Source organism: Colobus angolensis, unplaced genomic scaffold, assembly GCF_000951035.1.
Source record: "Colobus angolensis palliatus isolate OR3802 unplaced genomic scaffold, Cang.pa_1.0 Scaffold454, whole genome shotgun sequence".
In the NCBI taxonomy this organism is placed as follows: domain Eukaryota; kingdom Metazoa; phylum Chordata; class Mammalia; order Primates; family Cercopithecidae; genus Colobus; species Colobus angolensis.
In genome coordinates this window covers 117,645-126,793 of record NW_012117977.1, presented here as the reverse complement: position 1 = coordinate 126,793, position 9,149 = coordinate 117,645, and positions in this window count along the sequence as shown.

Genomic DNA, 9,149 nt, shown 5'->3' with positions numbered 1-9,149 from the left:
GCTGGAGTGCAGTAGGGTAATCACAGCTCACTACAGCCTCGACCTCCCCAGGCTCAGGCGATCCTCTCACCTTAGTCTCCCAAGTAGCTGGGATTACAGGAATATGCCACCACATCCTGCCAACTGTTTTTTTCTTTTTGTAGAGATGGGGTTTTGTCGTGTTGACCAGGCTGATGTCAAATCCTGGGCTCAAGAGATCTGCCCACCTCTACCTTCCAAAGTGCGAGGCTTATAGGCATAAGCCACCACACCCAGCCAGACTTCATATTTTTTAATGTATGCATTTACAACTGCAAAATTTCCATTAATCACTGTTTTACCTGCATGTCATATGATTTGGTATGGTGTATTTTAGTATACCTTTATCCCAAAGTACTTTCTAATTTCCTCTGTGGTTTATTCCTTAATATATTGGTTATTTAGGAGTGCGTTATTTTAATGTCTACATATTTGTTTATAACATTTTCTTCAGTTATTGATTCTTGTTTAATTCCTGTACATTATAACAATATGCTTCATGGAATTTTAATCCTTTTAAATTTATTGATGATTATTTTATAGTCTAGTCTATGGTTTATACTGGAGAATGTTCCTTGTGTGCTTGGGAATGTGTATTATGCTGATATTGGATGCAGTGTTGTATGGATAGCTGTTAGGTCTAGTTAATTTATAGTGTTGTTCAATTCTTCTGTTTCTTTGTTGATGTTTTTCCCAGCTGATCTATTAATTATTGAAATTGGGTTATTGAAGTTTTCAACTATTATTGGTATATTGTCTCTTTTCTTCTTCAATTCTACCAGTTATTGCTTCATGTATTTTGGGGCTCTGTTGTTAGATGCATATATACTTGTATTTGTTATGTGTTCTTTATTGATTGACCCTCCTATCATTATAAAATATTCCTCACTACTTCCAGTAATTTTTTCTAAAGCCTATATTGTCTATAATTGATAATTAAAACTATTTTCTGATTTTCATTTGCTTCTGAAGAATTAAAGGCCATGGTAAAGCTTTACTTATATAATGGTATTAGTTAGAGCATCTTATTTTTCAGACCCGTTTGAATTTCAGTCACTAATTGTTTAATTGACCTAAACATCAGCCATGCTTTTCTTGGGAAACAGCCATGGTAACATAGCATGTTAGTATGGAAGTCATGGTCTAGGAAGATTTTTTCCTTGTAGCCATCAGTGTGCCATAACTGGTTAACACCAGCTTAATAGAGTCAATTGTACACATTTATTGGCAACTCTGCATTCGGTGATGTCATATTTATTTCTTGAAGTCAATCTAGATTAGAGTGTTTACACCACAAAAATAGCAAGTACTGCAAATCAAGGATTTGCTTTTTGGAGAGCTATTTTAGAAGCACACCACTTTTCATAGTTGACTTGTTTTAACCTACTTAACTATACTACTGGGTTTGTAAGGTGTTGTCAGGAATTCCTCTATGTTGCATTGAATTTTTGGCATTCTTCAGTGCTTTATGTAGAAGACATACTTTTACTATATTTGTACTTAGGCAGTTCTGGAGTTATGAAATTCCTCAAGACTCAAGGAAGTTGTTATTTTCAATTTCAATGTCAAAATATTTGCTTCACTTACTTTGGACCTATGATTTCATCTTCATTTTTCAATTGGTATTTGCAATGTTTGTTTTACTATGACAAACGTTTTGAAAATGGAAGTTAATGCTCAGAGCTTCTTTGGATAAGGAAATTGGCTTAGCTAAGTGTATTTGTAATTATTTTCTTCTGTAGTTTGCTTATTTTTTGCAGATACAAATACACAGCAGCCATCTTCTGGAAAGCATAGGCAAATACTTATGTCTGACAGCTGGCTGTGAATTACAATCAGGTCAAAATCAGCCTTTGTTCATGTGCCTTACTCCTACTTAATTTTCTAAAAGTTTTTATTTTAAAGTTGCTCTTGAGTCATGATTTTTATTGTCAAACCTCAGTTCAACATGGATTCATTATGGCTGAGTTATGAAGTGCCCTTACAGCATTCGGAATGGAAATCCTGATGTTGTGGGCCTTTAGTAGAGCCAAGCTCTAAGGTGTGGCAGGATTATAGTTCACAAAAATGTTAGTGTGACATTAGAAGCTGAAGGAATTGTTGAGAATCTCTTCAGATTTTAGAGTTTCCTGCACAGAGAATTCATTTTATACTTGAAACTTCTTTCATACAATGAGATAATTTTTCTAGGATGGTAATGAAACAAACCTTTGCAAATATATTCAAATCCTGGTTTGTTGTATACTAACCATGTGACAGTGGTCAAATTTTATAAGTTCTTTGAACCTCAGTTTTCCTCAATAGAAATAGTAACACTTGCCTTACAAGATTATTATAAGATATAAAGGCTATATGTATGTATGTTTGTATTCAACTAGTGTCATAGATATTCCTTCCCCTTTAACTGCTAGTTTTTTTTTTTTTACCACATGCTTTTCATTTTCCAGGTGCATTACTTTTTTCAAAAAATCACATTTCTTTTTTGTATAGCTGAAACAAGTAATTTATTCTAAGTGATCAGAATAACTCAATTGTAGGCAAAAGTATCTGAGACTTTATTACAATCATTTCTATTATTAACATTTTTATATGAAAGTCAAATTGCCTCAGATATTTATATCATTTATTGTGTACTTACTCTTTATCAGATACTGTTCTAAATATCTTAAATGCATTATCTCCTTCAATCTTTGCATTCTGAATAGTAGGTGCTATTATGATCCCCATCTTCAAGGTAAGGAAACTTAGTCACTCTTTCAAGTCATACAGCTAAAACACATGATAAAGTTGAAATATTGACCAAATAATTTGTTTCCCACACCTGTACCTTAAATATTTGTTACTCAATTTGAGGCCTATGGAAACCAATCTCTCTATCCTCATACCCCCATAACTGAATCAGGGAGATAAATTGAAATGAAAAATAATATAAAACTGAGCTAGTGTCAAGTATTTTGAATCTAAAGAAAGAGGTTTGTGTTGTGGTTCTTCTAACTTAAGGCAGCCTCAGGAAAGCCTTAAGAAAATAATACATAGGTTTATTTTTTTTTTGCTTATTGTCTAAAAGGAATACAGCGTAATATTCAAGTTAGAAGGAGAAATCCTTGCTCAATCAAGGGTGGATTATTATGTTAATTCCATGAAAAAATAATGCTCAACATGAGAGAGTTTATATGCCTATTCAGAAAGCTAATGACAAAATCAGTTGTGGTTCTTGTTAGAGGGGAGGGATAACTGAAATGAGGACATACACCTTCACTCTCTGAGAGAATTAGGGTCTGCATGTGCCTCATCCAGAATCACTGATGTCTGTGCCAATGAGAGTCTCTGTTAGTATTTAGCTGAAAAGGCCGGGAGTGATTAAGATGAGAACTATGTCTTCTTCTGAAAATGGTGTTTGTCTAGCAAAGAGCAGCAGCAAGGGATTGCACTTGGGAACTCGAGAGAAAGGGCTCCTTAGAAATGAATGGTTACTGACGGAAGAGATAACAAAAGGAGATTGATAGAAACAGAATGTTCACATGGGACATCTTTCAAGTTTGAATGGCCTTCCTTGTGCGAAACAAAGGAATGGTCAATTCTAATAAACTTACAATTTCTGTTGTTCCCACACTGTGCTACTATTTTGAGATATATGTGACCACTAAGTAAAGAATTTGATGTAAGTCCATTATAGTCTAGTATAAGTTTGGTATGGGGGATACTGAGAAACAGGTAGTAACTTCCTCCCAGTTATCTTGCATAGATTCCAGTAGAGACAAGAATTTAAAGAAATAAGGCATTTCTGTTAGTTACCAAGTGTACCAAGTGTGGTCACTGTTTACTGAAAACGGTGGTGATACCTACTTACCACAAAAGACCCTGAGGAACTGTATGACTGAATTGTCTCAGGGGCTTACCACATACAGATTAACTAGAAATTAAAGATAACTGGAATAGCTAATGTTTTTACTTATGTCTTTTGCCTATTTTAAAACTTGAGTAATCTGCTTTTTTAAACAGATATATAACATATATATATATATTATATATATATTTAACCTATGTTCTAGATAGGAGTCCTTTATCAGATATATTTATTGCCAATATCCCCTCTCACACCGTTGCTTACTTTTGCACTATCTTAATGACATCTTTGGATAAGCAAAACTTCTGAAATTTTGATAAAATGCAACTTTTCAGCTTTTCATCTTACAGTTAGTACATTAATATCTTATTTAATAAATCATTGTTTATCTGAAAGAAATGAAGACATTTACCTTTGTTGTCTTCTATATGCTTTATTATTTTAATTTCCATACTTAGGTATATGATCCAACTATAATTGATTTTTGTATGTTCACAGTTTTTTCCATATGGAAATCCAACTGGCAAATCATCATGGATTAAAAAGAAAATAACTTCTCTATTTATTATATATAGGTCTTATGCTTTGTGGAAAATCATGAGACACCATATATGTATGAATATGTGTAGCAGGCAAAGTTTTGAAATAGCCCCTTCAGGTGTTACATACTAATCACTCAAACCTGTGAATATGATTATATAGCCTCCCATAGTTATAATATATGGCACCGTGGGCCATATACTGGACAGATAGTATCTGAGTGGGCCTGATCTAATCATATGAGCCCTTAAACACAGAACACTTTCTCCTGTTGGTTACAGAAGGAAAAACCACTGAGATTTGAAGTGTAAGTATGACTCAATACACTGTTGCTGGTTTAACAGTAAAGGGGGCTATGTGAGATAATACTTGGGCAGCTGCAAGAAGAAGGGAACAGCCTCTCAAGCTGAGAGTCGGTAAAGAAATAGGGTCTTCAAATCTACTCCTTAAGGAACTGAATTGTGCCAATACCCGATTATCTTGAAAGCAGATTCTTCCCCCAAGCCCCCAAGCCTGGGATAAGATCCCAGCCCAAGCTATATGTTAATTTCAGTCTTGTAAGGCTCTGAGCAAAGAACACAGTCAACCCTCCTGAACTTCTGACCTGCAGAACTGTGAGATATGAAATGGGTATTGCTTTATGCTGCTACATTTGTGATAATTTGTTATAAAGCAATAGAAAACCAGTATAGTCTGCTTCTGTGTTACATATTCTGTTTCAGTAGTCTATTTTTCTATGTTTTACCAAAATAACAATACTACAGTATTGTAATTACTACAGCATTTATGGTTAGCTTTGATCTCTGATAGTGTATGTCATTACTCTTTGTTTTTCAAGATCATCTTCACTCTTCCTGAACTTGCATTTCCATGTAAATTTTAGAACCACTTTGTTAATTCTCCTCCAAAATAAAACACATTTGTGTTTTACCTGTGAGAACATTAATAATTATCTTTAAATTTTGAATCTTCCAATCCATGAACATGACATATGCCCCCATTAAATGAGGTACTCTTTGATATTTCTTAGTGATTTTTTTTAACAGCTTAACTGAGGTATAACTTACATACCATGAAGTTCACTCATTTTAACTATAGAATTCGATGGTTAATTTATACCATGAATAATTATTACGTCAATCCATCATAATGAACATTGTTATCACTTCAAAAAGTTTCCTTATGCCTCTTTGCAATAAGTCCCCACTCCTACTCCCAGGTCCAGGCAATCCCTGACATGCTTTCAGTATATAAAGTTTTACTGTTTTCAGAACAGTAAATGTAATATAATAGAGTCCACAGTAAAAAGTCTTTTGTTTCTGGCTTTTTTCACTTAGCATGGTGTCTTTTATATTAATCCATGTTGTTATATGTAATGATATTTTCTGCCTTTTAATCATTTATTTGGTGATGGAAACTTAGGTTGTTTCCATTTGGGGCAATTATCACTTACACAGGTATAAATATTTGCTCATATACAAGTGTTTTTGTGGACATAGGTTTTCATTTATCTATGATAGATACTGAGAAGTTGAACTTCTGGGTCATATAATAAGCTTATATTTAATATTTTAAGAAGCCATAAAATGGTTTCCTATATGGCAGTACCATTTTACATTTCCACTGACACATATAAGGGTCCCTGTTTCTCTAAATCTTCACTGACACTTGTTGTGGTTGTTGTGTAAAATTGCACTGTGTTTAATTTTCATTTCCCAAATGGCTAATTATGATTAGAAACTTTTCATGTGTGTATATTTCATTTAATTATCTTCTATGGTGAAGTGGCTATTCAGTTATTTTGCTTATTTTTTACTGGTTTGTTTTCTTATATTGGAAAATGTATGTATGTAATCTGGACACAAGTACTTTATTAGATAAGTTTTGCAAATATTATCTCCCATTCAGTAACTTGTTTTTTCATTTCATTACTGATGTCTTTTGAGGAGCAAAAGATTTCAATGTCAATGAAGTGTAATTCACTTCATCAAATTTTCTGGTTTTTTCCATGCATTTTTGCATTATTTTTACATCTTTGTCTTACCCAAGGTCATAAGGAATTTCATGTTTTTTAAAGAAGTTTGATCATTTCAGATCTTACATCTATAAATTCAATACACTCTGAGTTAATTTTGTATATAGTGTGAGGGAAGCTCTTAAGTTCTGAAGTTGTTTACTTTTTTTCTTATGGATCAAATTGGTGTATCACCATTTGTTGAAAAAACTACCTTTTCCTCATTGAATTGTTTTGTCATCTTTGCCATAAATCAATTGACTGCATATTTGTATAAGGTCCTGTTTCTGGACTCTATTCTGTATGCTTATATGTCTATCCTTCTGCCAGTATTATGCTTTCTTAATTACTGTAGCTTTATGAAAAGCTTTGAAATCAGGTGCTTTGACTTCCCAAACTTTTTAAATTGTTTTGGTTATTCTAGATACTTCTTTCATATAAATTTTAGTATTGACTTTTCAATATATGCAAACAAATCTTTATCAGTATAGTATTAAATGTATAGATATAATTGCAGAAAACTGCCCAATACTAAGTCTTTCAATGCATGAATTTGGTAAAGTTCTTGTATTCCTATTAAATTTATTTTAAATGCTTTATTTTTTATGTTATTTATCAAGAATGAGTTTTGGATTTTGTAAAATGCTTGTTCTGTATCGGTTGAGATGGTCACAATCAGTGAGAGTTTGCAATTTTCTGGGTAAAGTTTATGCATAGCTTTTCTTACTAGAGTTTTTTAAAAAACAGCCTTCTGACTGTATAAATAGAACATAAAAGTTTAAAACAATACTATTTTTTAGTTGTTGAAATATAAAGTATACAGGTTTTATACATTGCATACCTTAAGTGCAGTGAACTTAATAAATCCACTTAATAATTCTATTATAATAATTTATAGATTCTTTTAGATTTTCTATGTATATGATCTTATGTGTAAAATTATGTAACAAATAATGAGAACTTTATTTATTTTGTGTTGTTAAGTGTTTTATTTCTCCTTATTTTCTCGTTGCACTGGACAGGACCACAAGTAGATTGTTAAATAGAAGAGTTGATAATAAATTCATTTTTGCTGACTTGTCTTATGTAGAAAGCTTACAACATTTCATCATTCAGTCCAGTAATTGCTGTAGATTATTTATAGTCTTATATTAGTATAAGGAAGATCAAAGATCCCTTCTTTTCCTGGTCTGTTAAGAGCTGTTATGATGAATGGATTATTAATTTTATTATATGTGGTTTATACACCTCATGATTTGTGAGTGTGATGAATTGTATTGGTTGATTTTTGAATATTAAACCAACATGGTATACTTGAAGTAAATCCAAGTTGATCATGAAGTATTATCCTCTTCTTATTAGCTGGGTTTAGTTTGATAATATATTTTTTAAGTGTTTTCTTTCTATGTTCATAAGAGACATCGACTGGTAATTTTATTTGGTTTTAGTTCCCTTTTCAGGTTATGGTGCCAGAGATTTTATGGCCTCATAAAACGATTTTGGGGGATAGTTTTTGTTTTTTCTTTTAAGCCTCTGTTATGTTAGCTTCATGGTATTTGTTTTCTAAATATTTGGAAAAATTCAACATGAAGAGTATCTTGGACTTACAATTTCTTTTTTAGAAATAGTTTTTACTAATGAATGATTCAATTTATTTTGGTGACTTGTGTTTTTAAAAGAATTTTCTCATTTCATATAAATATTCAAATATACTTACATAAAATTTTCACAATATCTCATTAACTTTCTTATGTCTTGGGATCTATAGTTTTATCTCATTTTTATTCCCAAATATTGGTAATTTGTCCCATTTCTGTTTACTTTTTGGTCATTCTTATCAGAATTTTACAAATATTATTAATCTGTTTTAGTGAACTAATTTTGCATTCTTTATTTTCTCTGGAGTATTTTTAGTATTTTACTGATTTATGCTCTACTCTTTATTATTTCTTTTCCTCTATATTTATTAGAATTAGCTTTATATTCTTTTTAGGTGGAAGTTTAAATAATTGTTTTTCAGCCTTATTTGTCTTACACAATATGCGATTAAGGTCTGTTTCTACATTACTATAAAGTAATACTTGAGGCTGGGTAATTTATAAAGAGAACAGGTTTAGTTGGCTCCCAGTTCTGCAAGCTGTACAGGAAGTGTGGTGCTGACATCTGATTCTGGTGAGGGCCTCAGGAATATTACAATCATGCCAGAAGGCAAAGGGGAAGCCAGCACATCACATGGCAAGAGAGGGAGCAAGAGAGAGAAGGGGACGTGCCAGGCTCCTTTTTAAGAGCAAGAACTCACTTACCACCCAGATGATGGCACTGAGCCATTCATGAAGGACCCACCCTGATGATCCAAATACCTCCCACTAGGCCTCACTTTCAATATTAGGGATTATATTTCTGGGTAAGATTTGGAGGGGACAAACAGCAAAGCTATGTCATAAGGTTACATATTTCCATCTTTATATAGTTCAAGCTGAATATCATACAATTTGATACGTGATATTTTTATTATTCTTTAAATAGTTTTGACTTATATTTTGATTTCTTCTTTGACCACATAGCTTATTTAGCTGTATGTTATTTAATACTCAATTAGAGATTTTCCATTTAACATTTGTAATTGATTTTAAGATTAATTCCATTGGTGTCAGAGGGATATAGTCTTAATTATATAATATGTTGGTATTCATAAATTTTTCTTCATTTTTTCTGTGAACATATATATGG